The sequence below is a fragment of the Caloenas nicobarica genome, chromosome 13, assembly GCF_036013445.1.
Source record: "Caloenas nicobarica isolate bCalNic1 chromosome 13, bCalNic1.hap1, whole genome shotgun sequence".
Lineage (NCBI taxonomy): Eukaryota > Metazoa > Chordata > Aves > Columbiformes > Columbidae > Caloenas > Caloenas nicobarica.
In genome coordinates, this window is record NC_088257.1 from 14,096,273 (window position 1) to 14,121,321 (window position 25,049).

Here is a 25,049-nt window from a genome sequence, read left to right on the forward strand (position 1 = left end):
TTGTTTGTTTGGGGTTTTTTTGTTTGATCGGGTTATTTTTTTGTTTGAGTTTTTGTTTGTTTGTTTTTCTGTTTCTTTGGTTTATGTGCAGTATTATGAGTATTCTGGAAGCTTCTTTGTAGTGCACACTTTTATCCATTCAGCAAGAGTCCTGCGTGCTTTCATGTGAACCGAATAAGTAATCTAGGGTAAACTCATGTGGAGTGCTTACCCACTTATAGTTAGTACATATCTGAATTAGTTTATGGACTGACAGAGAAGTTGTTTTCAATAGTACTGAGGAGAGTAAGTGATCAGTAAAATGACAATCTTTAATATTGCTGCATTTTTGGCAAAAAAAAAAAAAATCAAGTCAAGGTTTGGGGGTTTTATTTAAATTTTTGCTAAATAAATTCAAGTAAGTTGTCCAGTGTTTTCCCTGCATCTTGAGAACGGAGAATACAGCTGAAGGGAAACTAAAAAGGACCCTTAGGAGGGAGTCAAATCAGCAGCAATCTGACTATCCATCCTTTCACTTATGATGATAATGTATAGAATACCTAGAACTTGAAACTGAGAAAGAACTACAGGATTCTGTGACCACATTGGTGTAGACTCAGTTCAGGACAAATTACAAAAGCTAATTAATATCTTTTAACTTGAAAAAGGGGCCATGTTGTGCTCTTATTTGGTTTCACAGAGAAAGAAGTTGATTCCTTTCTGTTGAAATTCACAATTGAGTTAAAACTGGAAACCGTAACTATAAGGAAAATAACTCCAAAGCTGAAGGAATTAATTAAGCTTCATAATCTCTGAAGTATTGCAAATATTTAGAAATTATTTTAAACAATAAAAGTTGATCAATTAATACTTACAATTTTTCCTTCAACCTGTTTGAAGCATGTTTCAAATTTGAAATACTTCATTTCTTATTTGATCATTTCAATTTTTTTTATTATAGACAGTGTTGCTGTTTTCTGTCTTCACAGTACAAATATGGAAGATATTAGATTCATCTTTTTCACCTCATCATGTTCACATTATTTTTCCCCACAGCGTTAATGGTTTGGGAATTAACAGTTGCATGTTCAAGTTTTTCACCTCAGAAGTTGGCCCAACTCGTACTTAACTATGGTTCTTCATCAGACATAACATATCTGTATGAATAGATATGGCAAGCAAACTTGTGTGTTTAGCTGCTGATTCTTCTAATAAAGCTATTTTAGAAATAATGAGGATATTAATATATGCTAAGAGTGTAGACTTTTTCCTTATTGACAATTGCATCAAGAATAGAAACTTGCTAGTGTCAAAGAGAAGAGGTGGTTTGAATGTGGTTATTTTTTTTCCTTCCACCATATTGGATTCTTTCATTTTCTACTTTTACATGAAAAGTCTTAAAAACTTTGGGGTTTTTGCACTCAATTTACAGTCCATAAAGAATATCTGTCCCTTCTGTTAGAAAGGCAGTTTATGTATTGAGAAGTCTATTTCATTTTGAACATATTATTAAAAAATGTTAAGATTCAATACGATGCTCTTTAAGAAAATTTATCTCCTACTGGCAGCTTGACAGTACACAGGTATTTAAATGTGGAGGATTCTGATATCTTGCTGATATTGGTCCATCTGCTTCCTGGAATAGTAAATAAATTTGTTAAATGAATTGACAATCTTAACGCTGGATATTTTTTTATAAATATATATGTTATTTAAGCACCAACTAAACACCTTCTGAATTCATATACATTTGCGAAATTGTGGATTTGTAACTTAAAATTTTGATTTTTAAGGATGTGGAAGATGCTACATGTCTGTCTTGACAGTGAAATTATTAGAATTACTCTCCACTCACACTCACCTTAAGGACAGTTTACGTTTTTATAGGGTTAGTGGGATTTGGAGGGGATTTCGGCATAACTGTTTTAAGTCATTCTTACAACATCTGTTGCTTATCTAGTTATTTATTGGACCGTCTTTCAAACAGGAGAAGTGAATAGTGGAGGTTAATAAAAACCCTAAATAGAAGCAAATAGAAATAGAACTTTTATATTAATTATGAAAATTATGTGGCAAAATATGGAAAAATACAAATAGAAGTGTCTTGCTTTGTTCTTGGTACTACTTTTTTACTTTTTTTCTGTTTGTGTTATTTTGTCATTGATTGGTTTTGTTTTGTTTTGGGTTTTTTGTCTGTTTTGGTGGTTTCTTTGTTTTGTTGTCTGTTTGGTTTTGCTTCCTGGTTTTAATTCTAATTTATTGATCCCTTTCACAGCACGCTCTCACAAAAAGTTGTACTAGTATAACAAACGGGCAGTGACCCATAACCTGGTGCAATGACCTTTCTCAGTCAATTTTGTCTATGTAGAAATGTGCTTATATTTATTTTACTTGTTTAATATGTATTGTAACAATAGATTTAGGGTTGTGGCATCCGCCCTTAGTTTATTAAACTCTGATTTGTGTTTAACCCATCTGCAAGTGCTATTGTGGTTTTGCTTCCTCAGGGTGCTGTCAGTGCATCAGGCTACATCATTCCTCCTCTGAGCAAGCAATAGAGTAAGTGACCCTTGTAATTCTCAGCGTAGGAGGAGATAAATCAGTCTTGATGGTTTTTTAATTGATCCACTGGTGACCAGTGTTAAACATCCCGCCTCCACCAGTTCATCGCTTATTAGCTCTCAAGTGGCAGAGTCGAGCTAAATTAGTAACTATACTGTGTAGTTCAGCGTTCCGAATTGCTTATCCCTTTCTGTAAGTCCAGCTTTGGCTCAAACTTGGTGTGATGCACAAATGTACTTTGTTAAAATTTCTCCTGCTGTCGTCTGTATCTCAAGAGCTTCACCTTTCACAGAGCTTTTAACTGTTGTATGCTTTCGTGCAGAGTATTTTTCCTTATTCACTTTCCTTCCAGTGGGATATTCCTTTTTGTGTTTGCTTTGCATTTATGAAGTTTGAAGGGACTTCAGTTAGTAGCAGAAGAAAGAAGAATCAGTAGTTCATAGCAAGAGCTTCACAGCTGTTGGTTTTTGTTATTATATGAATGCTTTTGCATGGTATGTTTAATAGGATACAAAATTTAAATGTCCATATTTTCATTACCATTCTTCCTGTGAAAAAAAGCTATGGGGGAAAAAAAAAAAATGTTTCTGTAGAAACTGTGGGCAGTTCATCGACGTGACCAATGTCAGGGGTACGTGCACCACACAGCCTGGTTGCACTAGGAGAGTTTTGCACAGGACAGAAATCTCCTTAGGTTCTATCCAGGTCTACGGTTTTACAAACTGAATTTGTTGGTGATAAATAAGATGCTCATATAAAAAAGCAACCAAACAAAACAAACAACACAAGCCACACCCAACTTAGGACTTCATCTGAGAAAGATAGAGAGATGGTTGGGATTAGTGGAGTGATGACCCCATAAGATATTAGTTTATAACGTCAGTTCTTATCTTCAAAACCAGATTTGTTCCATACTTGTACAGCTGCATTGGTTAAGAGACTCATAGTTTTACTAATTCAGAAATTGCTGATTTCCCCATCCCCTTCCTACTGAGGCTGAATGATCAGCTGGTGTGTGCAAGATCACAGCAGCTTCACCTGCCATAGATTCGGGCACTCGTATTTATCTCTGGATGATTCTTTCTCATAAGACTGCAATAGATGACAAGCACTGAGCTGTGAAAGCCTAGATGCACCTGTGGCTACTGTTTTATAAATGAAAATTCTTCACCAGGAGAGTTTCAATATAGTAAAGTGGTGACTTTTACCATGTTCCAAGAAATAGCTTGGCATATTCAAATTATTCCTCTGTGAAAATATTAATTCTCAACTCCTCTGACATTATTCTTCTTATTTCACAGAAAACACATTTGAATCTCAGCTGATTTTTTCCCTGAACATGTAGCTGAAAGGCTAATATTTTAAGATAAATATGATTTTTTTTCCTGAAGTGGGCAGAATGCAACTCAACTGTTAATGCTTACATCTTTTATAAAAGTGTTCAATAACAAAAACAACAAAAAACCCAACCAAATCCCCCAAAAACCCACCAAGCAAGCAACCAAAAACAACCAACAACAACAAAAGCATTCAAAGGAAGAGGAATATTGATGTAAAAATTGAGGGTTGAGAAAGGAATTAGACAAAAGCGACTTTACAGAATGAATGTGATTTAAAAAGAAGGGTTTCAGGATCAAAAGAAAAATTCTCTTTATATCATGTGGCCTGATGTGCAGTGAAAGGGATAAAATTGAATATTGATTTTTGGAAAGGTATGACTATGCTGTTAAAATCATTAAAAAAAAAAAAAAAAAAAGAAAAAATTACAAGTGAACAATGGGAGAATTGATCACCAAGGAGCATTGCAACTGAGGGCCATATTCTAGTTACCAGGTTCTCAAGGGAGTTGTAGTTTCTGTAAGAGACAGAAATGCATTAGGATGATGATGATGAAGTAAAAAGTATCAAAGTACTTCACAGTGAGGGTGAGAATATGAAGCTAGTGAGAGAGAATTTCCATGTAAAAAGCTTGAGCGGTAATAAAGAACCATTGTCCAGTGTGATGAAGGATAAAATGCAAGGTAGTGAAGAGAGTGTAGAGATTAGGCCATTTCCCAAGTTGGACAAAAATAAGATAGATGAAAGATTAATCCCTCATAATTAAAGATATGCAGTTTACTTCACTGGACTGAATCTTAAGCAATTGGAGTGGTTCTTTTCAAAAACATAACGAAGTTTTCAAATGGTTATAGAGAATTAACTGGCTAATGAGATTTGTACTAGCCACATCATGGAAACCTCAGAAATGTTCCAAGCTAGAAGATGCGGTTTCTTTAGCAGGGGTCTTAAATATATGTAGAAATGCTTTAATTTCTTCATTCCAAGTGTGGTTTGGCTTATATGTATAATAGAAAAGTTTCATCTAATACTGCCATTTCACTTCTAGGAGTGAGGAATCCATTTCATACAGAGAAGGGGAGATGAGTTTTGAGTACTAGAAGGCAGGACAACAGTGAAGTAAAATGTCGCCAAAACTGCAGATCTAAAAATTTCTCCTCAACTTCTCTCTGATGAGAATCCATAGATGTGATCAGGCATTATTTAAACAAACAAACAAACAAACACAAACACAAGAACCACCACCACAACAAACAAACAAACAAACCCCTTATTTAATATTGCTTTAAGAGTCTTTTTCTTAAAAGGACCAAACAACTTGGATCTTGCCAATGCCACACTGAAAATACAGGTCATCAGCTACTGTTTTCTTTTTCTCAATGCAAAAAGTGATTGTGTCCTGCTGCACCATGACTGAAACATAGCTTTTGTTTCAGTGCCTTCTCTCTTCCAAGGTATTTATATCCACATCAGTTGTATTTTCAGCCAGCTTTTGGTTGAGAAGAGGAGGTTGCAACACTTTGCTTCTTATAGTGTGTTATGAGGCAGAAGTCACCTTTGGTTCAGTAGACCAGAAGAAAGTAAGAGAGTGTATTAGTGAGCACGATTTTAGTATTGAGACTCAATCTATATACTCATCTTTGCTGTGAGAATACTTTATGGAATAATAGAGAGCTCATTTTTCAGATCTTCCTGAAAGACTGGTTGGGAAGAAAAAAAAAAACCAACCACAAAACAAGAAAAAAAAAAAAGAAAAATCCACAAACCAAAAAACCAAACCAAAACAACCAAACAAATCAACCCCCAGCGAACCTGTTACGTTTCCACAGACTCAAAGTCGGAACATCAACTCTACCATTAAGACTGTATTCAGTATTCATTCGTTACTCACTATGTATTTATTCATACAGTAATGTATGAATAATAATTTAAAGTCTAGGTCCTCTGTTGGTGTGTAACCCTGTGTTAGTCATACAGAGTATGAGGGAACATCGTCAGAAATTCATGGCAGCATCAGGAGGGAAGGAAGATGCTGATATGTCTAAATGATGTTCACGTGTTATTGGACCTCATCCCAACTGGGCAATTCTGTGCACAAGGGAATGTTTTCTTGCTTTAAGCCCCTATTGTCTAAAGGGGCACAAGTTTTAGTAGTGTGAGGCGGTAGGTAACAGCTTGTAGCTGCTGGGGTAGAAACCAGGAGGTGTGGTCATGGCTGTAAAATGTTGCAAAGCCCAGAAAACGAACATACTGTTGGGCTTATGGATTTCCCTTCACAAAAATAGAGAATATGAAGTATTATTACCTCACTCATCAGCTGTTGGCAAGCGTTACAGTGGCAGATATCCTGGAAATTCAATTGAATAGACTTAGGAATGGGATTTGGAAACCACTATGGACAATACAAATAATTTAATATCTGTGTAGTTGTGACTAGTAGAAAAAAATATGTTGTGGTATAAATAAGAGGCAATAACGCAATTTGCTGCCTTGCTATCTATCCAAGTTTTGTTTGATAAATAATGTTGCTTGGTTTTCCTTGTTGCTTTTGGCATTCTACCTTTTGCCTGTTTGGTGCCTTTGCTGCACACATACTAGTTATGCTTCTAAAGCTTATTGATATCTGCAGTTTTTGTTGACTTAGGTGTTTTCCTCAGTGGCTCAAAGATAGTTTGTTTTGCTTTGTTATTAAATAAATGGGTGTCAGCTCTACCACTGCACAATCTTAAATAGAAGCAGGGTATTTCGATTCCTCTGAGGTTGCTGTAAACAGCAGCATGATAAACTGCATTCCTCCGGATATGTTCATTTCATTTTGCTTGGCTTACCTTGTGTAAAATGCTTTGAGTCCAATGTTCTCTTGTAATGGTAAGTTTTTAGATATTAGTTATCCCATGGTAAAAACAAGTTTTCCTTTGACAGCAAAAGTAGTCCTAGAACCGTTCAGCCGTCTCAGCACTTGTTCCACGGAGTGCTGTTGCATAATATGAGGATACCCTTTATTTCTTACAGGGAGCGGAAAAAAATCCCTTTATATTATATTGACTTATTAAGTTATTCATAATACTGCTTTTCCTGATGGAAAGGTGAATTGAATTAACTGGTTTGCAATTTGAGTTATGTCTTCAATTTAAAAAAAAAACCTTAAAAAAAAAAAACCAACCTAATGATGTTGTCTTGATACCTCTTGAAACAGAAGGGCTTCCTTATTTAGGGGATGTTTGCGACCTTCATATGACTGGGAAATAAATTCAGCCAAGGAAGTCAGACTCTATCACTCAGCTTCTATTTTGTATAATAAACTTCTTAAGTTGCAATCCTTAACCTGGTCTGAACAAATTTTTTTTTTTCATTCTCCAGTATATTTCAATCCACTGTTGTTTTTTTCCCCCCTTAAGGTTCTTTGTGAAGGCCAGAGAGGTTAGCAGGCAAATGGTGAGGATTTTGGACGGTGCGGGGGAAATACCCTCCTCAATCTAAAACCATATCGTATCCTAGGAGATCCAGTTTCTCTTATTGGTGCTGCTCCTGACGTTGAGCTTTCGCATCCCTTTCTTTGTGTCCCAGTTTCCTAGCCAAATAAATAATGGGCTACCTTGCAGAAGATACGAGTGTATAATTTGAGATTAATATCACTAGTAATGTTGGTCATTGGTGTGGTTAAAAGTATTTTATAGATAAAACTGATCAACCCCATGGCTGTGAACAAATGAAATAAAAAAAATGTATCACATGATAACTCAGAAGTCAACTTGTACCTGCTAAGAGTGGGGTATAATTGATTATCTTTAGTGCTCTTATAGCATAGTATTGGGTTTATGCTGCCAATATATATAACTTAATTGGCAAAGATGGATTGAAATACAGATCTCAGCAGACTCATGAGGCAGTGTTCCCTATTAAATAAAATAACAGATATTAATATAATGCTCTAGTTGGCAACTTTACATTTATTTTTAAAAATATCTTAAAATTAGTAAAGTGGAGACTGGTATCAACCAAAATTTCTGTGTCTTCTCATAAGGAGCTCTTTATTCTTGAAATACATATATGTATATTGTAACTGATTATAAGGGCTTGTTGCTTTTCACTTTTTTTTTTTCAGTTGAGATTAGAAGTCATGTAATAAATGACCAGTCAAAACTGGGATGTGTAAAAGAAATGTAACCAGAAGACACATGCGGCGCACTTTATTTTTAACAGTCTGACGTCTTCTGGGTACACCTCTCTGCTGCTATTGGACTCCTGGTCACTAAGAGTCACTGGAAGACATTTTAGTCTGGACTCATGAAGTTCTGGTTCCTGACCTGGCTTACCCAGTTCAGATAGACCACCCTACTACCATTTCCATGTGGTGGATGATGCGCAAGTGAGCAAGGGGTTCCAGTTAAAAAAGTTTCCCCAAAACCATAACTGAGGAATGGCTTGTTGTTACTTAGTTACCTTAAGTCACACTTAAATGAGGAAAAGTGAAAATTAAAATCTAAGCATTCATTCATCACATTCAAGCTCTAGAACACTTGGAAAAGTGTGTCAATGTGAAGAAATGAAAAAAATGTCTAGCCTGCTTCCCTGAGGCTGCATGAGAAAGTAGTGAGTGTGTCACCCTTCCTCATTGGCTAAGTTGATAGCAGCAGTAAAACATGGTGTCAGACACTCTATCAGCATTCATGGGTGAAAACCTTCAGGCATTCTACTGTTTCACTTTTTTTTACAGGCAGATTTAGTATTGAACTTCAGAATTTATCTTTAGCAAGACATAGTCTGGACAACTTCTAATTAAAATTAGTATCTCTTATTTAAATAATAAAATAACTCCCAATCAAACAAAGCCATATGTCTTCTGCATAATGGAATAGTAAACAACTTCTTGCATCAATGACAAGTAAATGTTGCACATGTCCTTTAGTGGACAATTGACACATTTCCATGTTGAGTAATAAGTATTTTCTGTTGGACTCTGAGTCATGTTGGTTTGTATATCAAGAAAACATGACACAAACATCTAGAAAGATGTAATTTGGTAAGTGGCAATGGTTTGAAAGATACAGATCACATTAAAGATGATTTAAGAGAGAAATGACATATTTTGAGTAGCTTTAATAGACTTTGAAAGTAACAGTTACAATCTGTTAATTGCAACTAATAAAACAAGGAGAAAACAGACCAGGAGCTCTCAGTGTAAGATCTGAACAGGAGATATTCCAGGCAGTAGATCTACCTGTAGCATAATTGATTTAAAAAAAAAAAAAAAAAAAAAAAAAAAAAAAGGACTTCGAACTATGACTTGCTAAGAACTTAGCAATAAAATTTCTGAGAACACTAAGAAAACTTGGAAATGGTAGAAGGGAAATTTGATGACAAGTTCAGCTTCTGAAGTACTTTCTGATCTCAGTCAGGCACACTGTAAGAATTTGGTCTCTGGCATCAGCAAAATCAAATATCAGTTTGGATCAGTTTCTCATTTGAATAAAATCTCATTTGAATAAAAGTATGAGAAAATTGAACACTAGCATTGTATAATAATAGTAGCTTAGGAAAACACGTGACAGTGTATCTGTGTAGGCATATCTTCTATAAAATTTTATAAAAAGGCTTATCTTACTACTAGTCCTGATGAAAGAAGTATTTCTTTCAAAGCAGAATAGAATCCTTCATCTAGATTAAAGGTACCACTAAAGAGTCTATCAAACTTAACATGCAGCTAGAAAAATGTAATAGAGTAAGGTTTTTAAAAGAATGAAATATTACAATCTCTGTTTTCCTATTTAAAATAATTTTGTTATAGTTAAACCCAGAAAATTTCTGTTCCTAATTCAGCATCAAAATAATAGCCGTGCGGTATCTCGCTAGTGATTGTACGTAGTGAGTCACACAGTCAGGCGAGAGAAACTAAGTTGTAAAGAAAAAACATCTGTGCAAGGAATGTAACCAGTTGATTTTATAAGTTATTTTATGTTGTTCACTAGTAAAACTCTCTTCGGGCTCTTCATTTTGTCTTCCTAATTGTCAATAGATTTAGACTGAACTAAATATTTATGACCCTTCCAAGCTGGTGCTTTTCATCGGTACAGTGCAGAGGAGAGAGGGAACTCCCCAAGGCAGGACTGCTGCAGCAGGGGACCACGGCATGTGGAGAGGCTGCTGTTTCTGTGAAGATTAACGTTGCTAGTTGGTAGAGTTATGGTTATATGAGAGAATTCTTCCTTGGCTTGGAAAAAAATGGCTCTTGACCTTAAAGAATCTGAGTAGAATCTAACCAAAAATATTATTATTAAGCGATCCTGATACAAAGGTTGCAAGCCACCTGGGAAACATTGTGAGTTATGAAAAAGGGTAATTTCCATAGCAGAAAATGACAAGACGTACCTTGCCAGTGAGCTGTGCATCTCTAAAGACAAGGTGTAAAATGAAGCCCAAGGCAGTGAGGTCACCCTGTAGCTTGGGCTCTTCAGCCCTGCCTTACTAAGAGGAAATCTGTTACCTGGCAAAGTTGGTACAATGCAGAGATTACCTTCTAGAGGTGAGGAGGGGTTAAAGCCAAACAGGTAAGTACAAGGTAGGGAGGTAGAAAAAGGAGCAGTAAAATAAAGGAAAAGAAGCAGCCAAAGTAGCAGAGCTTGCCCAGAGGAAAGCCTGAAAGCGCTGTAGTTTGTGTACCTAACAGGATGAAACCGTAATACCTCACCCCACTGCTGTCACGGTCCGTTTGGATCTCTCCTTTGCAGGACACTGTACTCTGTGATTTAGTCTGTGATTTAAACTTTCTTTCATGAGCTCACTAAGAAAACCAATAAACAAACATGACAAACAGGAGCTCAATCCCCATTTGCCCAGACTAGTCTGTTTAAATGTGAATGTACTTAATCACCATTCATGTCATAAGGTTCCATAACTTGTAACCCGTAACTCTTATTCTATAAGAAAAAAAAAAAAAAAAAAAAAAAAAAAAAATTACTTACCTAGCTGATGTTGAGAGTTCCCATCCTTTCTCCTGTGTCAGAGTGCGGGTATCCCCTGTGTCACACCCGGAAGCATGAAAACCTCAGCAGTCCAGCTGCTGCTGGATGTGCTTTGAGAGCTGTTTGGTTAAGCTGATGTTTTATACCTTTTAGCTTGCAGGCTCAGTCGATACCATTTCCATAAGTTAGAAGATTCTGACGAAACTGCCAGGCAGAAGATAATGGCTGCAGAAGACAGCAGTTTGCAGGTGACCATGGGGCGTCAATGGCCCATTAGTGCTTTCTGGCCACCCTTCCTGCCCAGGCGGTGCTCTGGCTTGGACCTGACAGGGGTGCTCCAACCCTACATCAGGCCTTAGCTTGGGCTGCATTAGGCAAAATCTGAGCAGGAGTTGGCATGCTGGATTCTGGAGTGCATAGAGCACAGTTGTATACTCGAAGCAGCACTCATTCCAAGCAGCAGTGAGATAGTTGTTTGATACGAGCACTGTAAGCACACTGCCTTCGGCCCTGCTCCCTGTTGCTGTCTTTCACAGTTATATTTGGAGTTTGCATCAGGTCAGGTAATTCACGTGTCTTTATACTGCTAAGAAATGTCTTTGAGGGATACTTATAGGTAAACATGTGAGCTCTTTACTGTCTTCTAACAGACCCTATATAAAGGCAAAAAATGCTGAGATGCAGATGAAAAGATATAAGCATTTGAAATATATATATATAGTTATATTACATATACCTATATGTATCATACTGCAGCATATATTTGTTTCTGTGATATCAAGACTAAGGCAAAGGATTAAAAAAATATAAGTAGAACATGAAATCTGTCTTGTGAAGATGGAACTGCAAAGACTCTCCTGTCTAGAGTATTATGTAGGAAATCTGCAGAAATGTAAATATTTACAGTAATTTAAAGAATGACATGCAATGTTTGTGTCTTGTTAGACTGCTACAAATTATATCCCCTAGAAGGCATATATGATTCTTGATGTTTCTTTTCTGTGTTTGTTTTTGAGTGATGTTTGGTTTTGAGTGATATTTTTTGAGTGTCACCTTAACATTCAGGAGGAGAATTCAATCAAACTGGTTAACACAAATTTTAGTTTGGAATCACACTCTATTTTCTATTGGGATTACCAAATAATATGCAAACTGTCCTGTGAAGCCTTTGCTTTAGAAGCTCAGCGTATCTGAAGAAATGTATCCCCTTTCTTCCAGCTACCCCTTCCCTCCCCCTTTTGTTAATGGTATTTGAGCAATCCTGCCTACTGACTGGAAAAGCAAATTTGCTTTGTCCTTTATGTGCTGTATTTATCCTTCATGAATATCCACAAAATTCATCAGGGATTTGACCAAGAAAGTTGGTTTGTTCCTCCCAGAGAAGAAACTTGTAAATCTAGGAGGGTGATGCTGTTTGTACAAGATATAAAAGCAGCTTTCGGAATTTGCTAGGAGAGGTTTGTGTAGCTTTAAGTAAGTAGATTATGTAGAATGCTGACTAAAGCTGAGAGCTTGCAAAGGCTCTGCCTGGCAGCAGAACTGTGTAAAAGAAATTAATATATAGCTTTTGAGTTCTCCCAAGGCAAGGACTTCTCACTATAACATATTTTGGTTTCCTTGTTTGGTCATTAGTCAACTCAACTTTCCTCATTATATCTATGTCAATATTGTGTTCATCTTTCATTAATACACTAATATGGGCTTTCTTCTGGCTAGAATATATCTTTCCAAATGTTTAATTTATTTTCTGAGAGGAAACGTCCTTACCCTTATATCAGTCCCACTTAATGAAAAGTAAAATGAAAAGTAGTATTTGAAGTTGTATTTAGATGTTCATTTGACAATTCCCATGAAAGCAACCTCTAATAATGGGTTGAGTTTGTTTGGGGATTTTTCTGGGATGCCTTTACTGATTGAAAACTCGATTGCCTTTTTAATCTCAATACAAGGAGATAAGAAAAATGAAATTACCTTGACTTGGAATAAAAAGCTCTAATTGAAACTTGAATAAAACTTTACAAAAATATTTCATGCAAACTCAAGTATTTCATTAAAAGTTTCATTGAAGCTTTTATATAGGAATATGCGAATGACAAAAACAAAGCTGTACTGCCAAAACCTTCAGAAGTTATATTTTTGGAATTTTTGTTATGTGTTTGTTTCAAGACCAAATTAACAGTTTTTTGTAGAAAAATGCTTTGATCTTGTGTTTACTGACCTGCTTCAACCTTTGGACATTCTGTGTGTTCTGCATATTATACTCAAGTATGACTTTTCATTGGACCATCTCCATGGTCACTTATATTCTCATTCAAACACTACTGGTAGCAATACAAATAATGAATGAAAAGAAAACATACTCGTGCACAACCAGTTTAATGCTTCGCAACAGCACTAGAGCAGAAAGAGAGAGAAGAAAACTCCCCTTGAGGAGAAGCTGCCCTGCTCAGTGGCAGCTGCAGGCGTGTGTGTACCCCAGGTGATCTCGGGGTGCAAGCGCAGACAGGGGTGGTGTGAGCAGGACTGGGGCACTGCTCGCTGGGCACACTGCTGGCTGCCCGTTCCTGTGGGACTGGCTGGGCTGTGCGTTCAGCCAGTCCTGAAGTTCTCAGCCCCAGGGGGGCAGCATAAGTAGCAGAGATCCTTTTCTACTTCTTTGTTTTACGAGATTATTTTGGACTTCAAGAGGTATGAGTTGGATAAGCAACTGCATGCTACTGATTAGAGGATTTTTGTCCCATAACTCAACTGACACAGTTGAGTAGGATCACTGAACAGGTGATGACCTGGCATATCTCAGCTTATATCCGACTTGCACTGTGAGGATTAAGTTCTCACATTTCATTTCTGTATTTTACATATTTTGATAATAAGCTACTGTAAAAACTCATGTTTTTGTCGAATTCAGTTGCTTGAAAAATATACTGTCTATAAAAATCAGATTGGTTCCAATCCTGTCTTCAAGAACTTTTTTTTTTTTTTTTAAAGTACTACTGGAGTAAACGGACATCATAAGCATTCTCAATTCATTATTGAATGTGGTATATTAGAGAAGAAGGGATATAAGAACTACCTTTTGATCATACTTCTTGAATAGCAACTTAGTTTGAGTGCAAAGACCTTTTTTTCAGCTTTCATGACAAACATCAAAGAAACCAGTGTTTCTATAAACCTCTATTTGTAGAAAGTGTATAGAAAGTATGCCTCATTAATTCAGAACCACTGAATCAGTTGTCAAAGAGAGCAGCTGTGAATTCTGATAATTGCCTAATTAATCTAATGATACATTTTTCCTATCATGATCAAGCTAATACATTTCTGCACTGGAGCTGGATTCTGCAGATGAGTTGTCTTGATACTGGTTTTAGATAGTGACTTTTAAAACTGAAATATGCTTCAGTGTATTAATAAAGCTGAGCAAGTAACAGTCACTTTCTAATAACTCAATTATTCTTAGTAAATGTTTGGAAACATATGATGTCAAGGATGTGGAGTTTTTTTATTATTAGGCAACTGTTAGGATTCTAATTAACAAGCAGAATTTGGTTTTTCATTGTCATCCTACCCAGGCAGAGAATATTCTGGGGTATTGAAATGGTAGATGGCAATCTTGGGACATGAAGTATTCTTCTAGCTCCAAGGCTGGCCAAAGTAGGTACCAGTGTTTTGGCGTTATTAGCCTACTTTGTATAATTCTTCTGATATATTTTTCTTAAACTGAAAAATCTGGTTAGGTTGCTTTGATTCTAGGCAGTTCTGTATTTGTGCGTATCACAAAACAGAGATTCAAATGCATCTCCCCGAAAGAGCTCAGAACAAATTAATCTGCCAAGCATACACGTGTGGATAATCAATTAAACTAACGTAGTATTGTTTTAAAACAAAGCAAATAATGAAACATGTACAACTTAATTCACAGGTTATTGCTAAAATATAGAATAAGGGGAAATTACACAGTTACAAATACACTACTAATAGATAGCTACTGTATTTTTGTAGAGTTAACTTGATATCAATTTCAATTTCATTATTGTTTCTGTGACTAGTATAAAATTTCAGCAAGTAAATGAGAATTGCAAAACTAATAAGCGGCAGCAATTTGGTATTTCTTTTTTATTGCAAATTAATTTTTTTCTGCACTTTCTGTAAGCACTTGAGCAGGGCCAAATGCTATATAGAAGATCCTCTTGTTTCAGGAAAAAAAATAGCCAGTGATCTTTCAGTTCATGCTGTATCCAGAGAATTGACAAATAAGAATCATTTTACACACTGAGCAGACTCTATGGTCACTTGAAGATATCTTGCACTCCTCATAGCACCAGTGTTATAATATTTGTTTCATTTAAACCAGAGTAGTGTCTGAGAAGAAAAATAGCTTTTAAATCTATAATCTAGTCTGCTCAAATGGTTCTTTTCACCCTGTCCTACTGAGTATTTTTTTAAATTTATGCTACATATGGATTTGCAAACTACATTGCTTAAATAACAAACAGAAAAACCAAACCTGATAAGTGGCTGTAAGAATCACTTTTTGGTGGTAAGCAGGTGCTGCTGTGAAATCTTTATGCAAAGTTACTCTTCCTGTAGCACCTGATGCTATATTCTGGATGACCTAATAGAACTTCAGTGGAATTTTTTCTACATGCTTATGAAAAGAGTCTTTCGCGCAAGGTGTAATCTTGTGCTCATGTATTACAGCAGAGGTTAACTGTCCAAGAAAAGGGATGTATGGAGAGAGGGAATCTGTGACTACAGGGTTTGGGATGTTATTCTCTTGCAGTTACTGCCATGCTTCAGGTGCCTGTAATTTAAGCAAATGTACTGGATATTTAACAATTATTTCAATTGTACTGCAATTTTTAAATTTTTTTGGTTCCATTAAATGCTAATGAAATGTATAAAAGAGTAATCCTAGCCTTTACAAGTATGTCTAAAACATTGAAGGTTTTGTCTTTAAACCAGATGATAAAAATAGTGGGAACATAAGCTAATACTTCAGTGATACTGAATTGTGAAAGAATTGACTCATTTTAATGGCCAGAAGCAATGAAAAATACCCACATGTACTTCACTCCTACTGTTTCTGTAGAAGTGGATGGAATTGTTTCTATGACAAGAGGGCATGCTGATGAAACTTTTATTTTTAAAGGAGACTATGTCACTTGTTTCATAAAATATTTTTCATGAGAAATTGATATTCGTGCTATATAATAGTCACCTTGATAGCTAATATACAAATATGTTAAAATGATTTCCAGTTCAACAAATAGAGGGTCTTGAGGCATAATTACAAGATTGCTTTGAGCAATGAGTACTTCAGTGAAATGAGAAAATTTTGCAATAGTTTGCAGTTGAAATTAAATGATACTCTTTGCTTCCTCCTTTTTTTTCCCCTCTCTTTCCTTCTCTCTCTCTTACTTTCTTTTAAATGTGTTAAGTTGCAAGGATTTATCTTGTTTCTATCTAATTTCTCTTATTATAACCAGCAACAATGTTGCAGTATTGATGAGACTGTTTATTTTTGTGGGGTGCTTTGCATGTTTGTTTGTTTGGTTTTTTAAGGAGGAGATAAATAAAATTGTTACTTTTGTGGTCATAAGTTTTCTTTTTTACACATACCTTCAAGGTAGCCGAATAGGTCTTCCTGTATTTTAAAACTTTTCTGCTGTATTTGGTATCAGTAGCATTGTTCCCTTTTTGCTTTTTGCTGCATCTGGGTTAAGGTTGCCTGATTTATTTTAGCTACAGACTTTTAAAAGGAGCAGTGAAAGGGTCCCTCTAGGGTTTTTTTTCAGGACAACTCCAGACAACCTTATAACTTGTACTCACTATAGCTCCTGAAATCACGTTTCTAATTTGACCAAGGGTCAACAAATTCTCAGCCTTGAAAACTCTAGTGGCTTCTATAATTGAAGCCAATGCAGCCTGAAATATTACAAACCCTTTAATTCAGGCAACACAATAGCACCATATTATTCTCATTAGTAATAAAATACTGGATTCCTTCTGCTTGTCCCCTGCTTTCTGAACTTTGGGAAGTAATTTTACTCAAGTTTTCAGGATTGCTTTTCATCCAGAGCTGCATTGCTAGGAACACTTAGTGAGTCCACTTCTTGGGTAGAAATGAAGAACCATATTTAACCGTTTGTGTTCAGGTGCTGGTACTTTAAGGAGAATGCTACTTGACACGTAAATCACCTAAACTCAATTTGAAACTGGAAAACCTGTCCTCCTTCTTCTTTTTCAAGCAAAACATGGCGTTGGAAAAAAATTAAAACTTAGCTTAAATGTGATTGAAGTTTTTAGCTGTATTTTGGAGGTCTGAGCAAAAGTATACAGACAGCAATAAAATGGAGCTGTTCAGAGAATAATCTGCTCTCTGCAGGAACAAAGACATGCAGAGAATTGTCCAAGAAGAAACTGCTGATTTAAGTTTTGGCTGATAATTAGTTTGTGTATGCTTGAATTATACTACTAAAACCTCTTTCCGTTTAAAACCTTCTGCAGGGATTGTATATTTGTAAACAAAGACAGATTAAGAGAATTTATTAGTTCTTTGTTTGCCATCCACTCATTATTTCTACTAGAAGAAGTATCCACTTCTAAGCTCCCAACCACGTTAACCTCTGAGCACTGAAACAACATTTTAATTGGCTTACAAGTATGAATTGGCTTTTATCCTCATATAAGACATGAATGTTTCCAAATCTAATTCATGCTAGGAAAGATAGTACCCACATGCTTTCAGGATTAAGTACGATGTGTTAACTTCACTGAGTTCAGATGTACAGGGAGTCCTGTCAATTAGGCACACTCCTTGTTCTACCCTGCGTGGACAAAAACTTCCAGAGGGAGAGGACAAGAAGCTGGTGTGAAATGTTATTCAGGTTATCTCTGCCAGCTCTGTGCAGCAGTGGATGTACTTAATGCTCCCAAGTGAATGGCCAGGCTTTAGAATTGCAGAGTGAGTAAGTACTCAGGCTTAGCAATTAGCCACAGGAAAGTAAAGCTGTATCTTACGTGGACAGACAGATGAAAAGTTGCTTAATTGAACTTCTAAGTGCCAAACATTGAGCAGCACAGAGAGACATCCTGTCAATACATGTTTAACACTGACAGAGAGAGAAAGTAGAGAACATCCTTCCTACCAATTACCCTGTTACCTTGCAATGGAGCACCACATGTACCAAATCTGTCTAGGTCTATGAATTAGAGCGTTACAGCTGAATGGTTTTATTAGATGTATGTCTAGAGTTGAAAAGATTAGGTGCTTTACATATGGATGGGAAAAAAAATGGTTGCAGCAAAAAATTTCCAATAAAGCTTTTGTCTCTTTCCTTTGCTTTCTCAAATTGAATCAGTTTCTGTATTTTCCCTTCAGTCTAGGCTCAAATGCTTTTATTTTCTAATCCTCAGTGTTATCAGAAACTTTTAAAATATATCTGTTTGAATATACTTGTATGTCTAACCAATTTTTGTAATAAAATCTGACCAAATCTAAATCCATAAACATCAAACTACTCATTTTATGAAAAAAAAATTCTAATGTATCATGAGTTAAGCTAGTAAACACTATATCAATATATATATATAGTGTGTTAGTATATGCATGTGATTATATGTACGTCTGCATAATGTAGGTGATGTTGATAATCAGGTGATGTATATATATTACAAAAAGAGTCTATACTATTGCCTTAACATAGTCTGGATAGCCTCCCCATTCCATGCTACCTATTCTTGACATCAGCGGACAGCCCAGGACACCACACTTGAGCAGTACGGACAGTTCCTGGAAATGACCTGCTGGAGATGGGCAAGCCCCTTCAAGAGCCTCCAGTTCAAGAGCTTTGCTGTCACTGTTCACAGAGCTTGAAAAGTTGTTTGTAGCTACATTTTCTTGGAGATGGTAAAATAGGTCTCTCCCAAGCTCTGGTGGGATGAAAGGTGTTGAGATAAGACAGTGGTGGATGGGAATGCTCTGACTTTCCTGGTGTACCCACAATCTAAAATAGCAGAACTTTGTAATGAAGAGCCTGTGGCTTATTGAACGAAAAGTCCATCTGTAGCGAAGTGATACAGGATGGCTGATGTCACTTGCCCGCAAGTTTGAGCAGCAGAAGTTTTGTTTCTTCCCTTTCTGGCCTCTCTGAAACATGAAAGCTGAATTCATTACAAGTTTCTGGGTCCCAATATATGTATGAGATTCAGAACTGGTTGTTGTAGTAACTGTAGAAAAATAATCATGAACTTGTGGTTACCTGTACATGAAATTAGGTCAATTTTTTGTTACTCTCTCGCTACAAGTAAAAAGAGGACTGCTCTGAAAAATATTTTATTTTACATTAGGATTGCATTGTAATTTTGTATTCTCATTTTGGCATTTTATTTCGTGCTTCCTATTTTTTGTTTAATACTTGAAAGTCTGACTTTTGTAATTTCTTTCCCATATTTTCCTCAATATTTATTATAGTCCACAAATACATATTTGTATTTGATCTGAAGAGCACTATCGTATATATGTACAATCTGAGAAGAAGAACAATAAAATGTCACCACTGTCACTAGGCACATGCGCTGCAGCAGCAGCATTAGTGCTAGTGGCCAAAGAGCTAACCGCTGAAGCTCTTGGCAGCTGCAAACCAGTACACCCACAATGACTGAAATGTTCTTCGGGGCTCTTGCTGGGGTTTTTGTCAGAGCATTTGCAGTCTCTTTCAGTTTTCGTGCCTCTTCAAATTTAATAAACTTAGTATTTCATCATCCAATTTTTTGGGGAACCATAATCAGTATATTCTTCCTTCCGATAGATAAATAGTCTTTGACTTCCAGTGTTTGCATTGTTTTTTCAGTGTGGATATGTCTTTCCCAATTGTATCCTCACCAGGCACACATGGTGAAAATCATACTGTAATCTCTTGTGGAAAGACAGCATCTCCAAAGATCAGTCCACTTAAAAAGTGCCTTTCCCAAGTTAACTGCTATCTTCTGAAGGTGCAGACGGTTCAAGTGGGTTATTTGGAATGCAGTGTTCATACTTTTTCCTGTCTATATTAATATTGGCATGGGAATACTATCTTCATTCTCTCCTGCTTGCCATCAAGTGTATTTCTCAAGACATCTTTTAATGGAGCAGATACTCAGTGTGCTTCAACAAACATAAATACCTCCTGAAAGCTGGTGTAAAGATCACCTCTCTGACTGCGTAGATATTCACTTTCTCAGATGTCCACTCTACTTTCAAGAGAGTAAAACAGCAATGGTGTGCTTGGGTGACTGTGAAACTGTTGCCAGATCAGGTTGGTTTTGTTTGGGACACTGTTTTATTTTACACCTTTCATGAGTAGAAGGAGAGGTCCGCAGCAGTATCATAGAACATGATTTTCCTTTACTTTGCAACTAATTGTATGAAGTACAGTAGGTAATGAAAAACAGTTGGATTAGATTTAATGTTCTGTAATAGTGGTGTTGAATCGTGTAAAAGGTAACTTCAGAGCATCTCTCCCAAATTTATTTGTGTAAGATAGGTTTCTTCCAAATCATGTAAAACAAATAGGCATAAAGCGCACCTGTTTTATAGCCCCTTATATAATTAGGTTTTCTACTTATCAAGGTGAAGATCCCCAGTCAAAGAATGACTTTAGCACTGTGCTTTATTTGATTGGGTTGGAGGGAAATGAGGGGGAGGTGGATGAAGGAACATACTCCCATTCTAGTTTAACTTTAATTACAGATAATGTTGAACAGCAAGTGGTTTTGTATTAGGTTTGATTTACTTGGTTTGTTCATTATCACAGAAGTGATACTTTACTCTCCGTTCTGGGTTGTGAAGGAGATGCAAAGGGGATTGAAGTAATTTCCTGCATACAAACTTTCTTCTTTTCCTTTAACTGTTTTCTGCATTATATGTAGCAGGCACTGGTTTGACATCAAATATATCCAGCTTACAATTATGTGTGACTACAATATATAGACTATTCCAGGATGCCTATTTCTACAGAGTTTTACGACTAATGATTTCAGCTGACATTGGCTCCATTTTCGATCTATGCCAAGTGGTATTTAGATAAATGTTCAAAGACGATAGTGGGAAGATTTTATATCAGTCATAATTTTACATCAGTATTGGTCACAAATCTGTGCTGAAGTGAATGATAGGTTTCAGTGTTGATTTTATAAAAGGGTTACCTGAATTAAATGTATTCTGAAATCACTCGGTAGCTTTTCTCTGCTCTCTGAGGACTAGGGGCTGATTGTGTTATCCCTGTAAGGGCACAGGCACACGAACACAACTGGTCTCTGTTCCTGCATGTGAAGCTTTGTTTGAGGATATGTTCTTATGGAGAAGTTGTGGGTGACTTGTTTATTTCATAATTTCTTTCTCATACTGATACTTGTAATTTGTATTAGTTGTTAACTAGCTGTATAATAAAATATGCATGTGGGTCTGCAGCTTGTAGGTTAGAGACATTTATTTTTAGGCTTTCCATTTTAATATGCGAAAAATTACATCTTGAAGTATTCCTCTGCAATCTGCGTATTAGTTTTGTAGCTGTCACCTTGTTCAGTAAAGTAAACAACTGTTCTATCAGGGTTAGGGATTAATGGTAAGGAATCTTGTGACAGCACAGCATGCACCTTGAGGGAACAGATCAAGTGAAGTGTCAGGCAACCACCTGCGCTTAGTCAAGTTGCTAATTAAATCATGAACATTGAGTTGAGTTGTAGATTTTGCTCATGTTTGAGAGAATGGTTCTATAAGTACTGTCTTGATTTAATGAAGCTTTAATAAGATTAGAAGTTTTTAACTTTATTTTTATTATTACTACTTCTGTTTCTAAATACAAAATTGTAGAGATTTTACTGAGACTTAAGGGAGGCTGGTAAATACATAAGGCGGTGACAGGATATATGACTTGTAGGTATGCAATCTTACAGAGGCATGCAGTGAATGACCATATAGTAGACTGTTCACAAACAAACAACTGAGTTGTGCTGTGGTTTGCTAAACACTTCTTAAATTGATGTTTTCTTTCAATACAAAACTATTAGATTAGTATGCAGACATTGTTTCATAAGTAGTGAAAACTGGAAAGGTTCTCTTCTATGGCCAGCTCATGAAAGAGACTGAAACCCAGCAAATATCTCTTATTCCCATGCTTATTTTTCTGCACTGAAGTTGGGCCCTGAGCTTCTAGCAGAAAGCACCCCGTGTTCTCAGAAAACTAAAGTACTATTGCTGTGCCTGATTTCTGTGTTTAAAGTGGAAAGGAGGCTTATGGTATGGGGTTTTTTTAGTTACTTTGTCGTGTTCATTATAGAAACTGATCAATATTTGCTTTAAAGGATATGTACCAAGTTAACTCTTATCGTTATTCTGTGTTAGCACTGCTTGTTTAGCTGAGTGTGTGTCATAGACTGGGAAGCTCACAAAAGTAATTAATTTACCTTTTCTGGTATGACCTACTGCACAGGGTTGTGCAGTGCTGTCAGGTGGGTTGTCTACCATATTTATTAGGCTAATCCCATGCCTGAAACTGTATAATAATAAAAATGTAATGTTTTCACTGTAGGAGACCACAGTCTATTGGGCAGCTTTGAAAGGGTAACTCACTAAAAGAAACAAATCTTAAGAGCTGATGATATAATACAAAATACTGTTGGCCTGACTGACTGTTGTGTGCAATGGTAGAAAGCTGGCATGAGACAAAACCCTTCCTATGTAGGCTGAATGAAATCTGTGGCAGAGGGGTCCAGCATAAACCTATGCGAGCAGATACAGGTTTGCATCACAATGTGTTGCCTGGAAACATTCTCTTCATCTGGACATGCACAAGTACCACTCTCTCAGTCTCCAGGAATGAAGGCAAACTCAACCTAGTGATCGTCCTGCACATGGGTAGCTGATGTTAGCAGGCAGGTCAATGATTGTGTTAGATATAACAGAAAAATGTGGAGATGCCATTTGTTATCAATGAATTCCTCTTTACTCCTCCTTTTTATGTTTGGAACCATTTGCAGTTTGTAAAGGTATGTTAACCCAGTAAACAATTGTTTTGGCCTGTTAACATGTTTCTCTTGAAGTACGTTAGAAATTCTGCTCTTTATATTATCTATTATAGTAGATATCTTTGTTATTGAATATTAAGTTATGAGCTTAACATCTCACTCCCAGCAATGTCTGAGAGACTGTTTAAAGTGTATCCTGTTTTTTGAATTTGTACATTAATTTAATTTTGAAATTGAGGTTGCTTTATTTAAAATGGAGTAGAGAAACCCCTGTCCTAAGCTCTGCAGTGACCGTTATCCCTGAAGTGACAAGTTGTTAGCAATATAATAAATAGAGCGGAATTACAATAGTCTTAACTTGCTGTAATCAGAATTTCAGGCAGGCCAGGATCTAAAAGAGCACTTTTTCCAATCCACTGTCAATTTTGGCAGCAGATGGACAAAAAGGGGTCCCATAAAGTTAGGACGAGCAAATGACAGAGATCAGTGCGCTTCCTTTTTCATAGACATGACAATTTGGACAGAAACAGCATTTAAAAATCAGAGCACATTTTAAGCAGCCACAAGAATTGTTAATACATATTAATTCTATGGCAATAAAGGGCAGACGTATCCATGGTCCTCCAAGTGTCTGCTTGGTGGCACTGTATGCACTTCCTACATGAAATAGCCTTGGTCAGTCCTTACACTGTCTGCATGTGTGTTTGTCCTTTGTGAGGACTGAAGATAGTCTGTGGCTCTACTGCTGTGGCTCTATCCCATTGACCATGATGATTTTAACTGCAATTCAGTAGGTTGCACAAATCTAAAATGGAAAAAAAAACCCTATTGACTCAATATGTGTCTCTGTGAAAAGCCTTTAATCTCTTTGGGTTTATTATCAAGTCAACACAGCCTGGTAGCAGAAAAAAAGATGAGATGTCTAGTAACTAAAGAGCAGGTGTATTCTTTTGAGTGTACTATCAGTAAGTTTGCTGATGACACCAAGCTGGGAGGAGTGGCTGACACGCCAGAAGGCTGTGCTGCCATCCAGCGAGATCTGGACAGGCTAGAGAGTTGGGCGGGGAAAAATTTAATGAAATATAACAAGGGGAAATGTAGAGTCTTGCATCTGGGCAGGAACAACCCCAGGTTCCAGTACAGGTTGGGGAATGACCTATTAGAGAGCAGTGTAGGGGAAAGGGACCTGGGGGTCCTGGTGGACAGCAGGATGACCATGAGCCAGCACTGTGCCCTTGTGGCCAAGAAGGCCAATGGCATCCTGGGGTGGATTAGAAGGGGGGTGGTTAGTAGGTCCAGAGAGGTTCTCCTTCCCCTCTACTCCGCCCTGGTGAGACCTCATCTGGAATATTGTGTCCAGTTCTGGGCCCCTCAGTTGAAGAAGGACAGGGAACTGCTGGAGAGAGTCCAGCGCAGGGCCACAAAGATGATGAAGGGAGTGGAGCATCTCCCTTATGAGGAAAGGCTGAGGGAGCTGGGTCTCTTTAGCTTGGAGAAGAGGAGACTGAGGGGTGACCTCATCAATGTTTATAAATATATAAAGGGTGGGTGTCACGAGGATGGAGCCAGGCTCTTCTCGGTGACAACCAACAGTAAGACAAGGGGTAATGGGTTCAAGCTGGAACACAAGAGGTTCCACTTAAATGTGAGAAGAAACTTCTTCTCAGTGAGGGTGACAGAACACTGGAACAGGCTGCCCAGGGGGGTTGTGGATTCTCCTTCTCTGGAGACATTCAAAACCCGCCTGGACGCCTTCCTGTGTAACCTCACCTAGGGGTTCCTGCTCTGGCAGGGGGATTGGACTAGATGATCTTTCGAGGTCCCTTCCAATCCCTAACATTCTGTGATTCTGTGATTCTGTGATTCTTTTAAAGACTACCTAGTCATTAAATTTGAAATACCTCCATCTAATCATAAGCGTGTATTTTGTGGCAACTCCCTTCTCTCTTGTTGCTGAGGACAGGGGGAATCTGAGATGGGATGCTCCCAGATCGCTATTCAAGAATCTGTCTTACAGCTAACTCAGCTGCACAACGACCTTCTTGCTAATGATAAAGTTCCTACCTATAGCAATTGCCATGGGTATTAAATACCTGGTCTGCAATAAACCCTGATTCTGAATGTCAAGCTAGTCAAACACTGTATAATCACCATTTTGGGGATAACAAACTTTCTGTCATAAGTGCTGGTTGTGACATG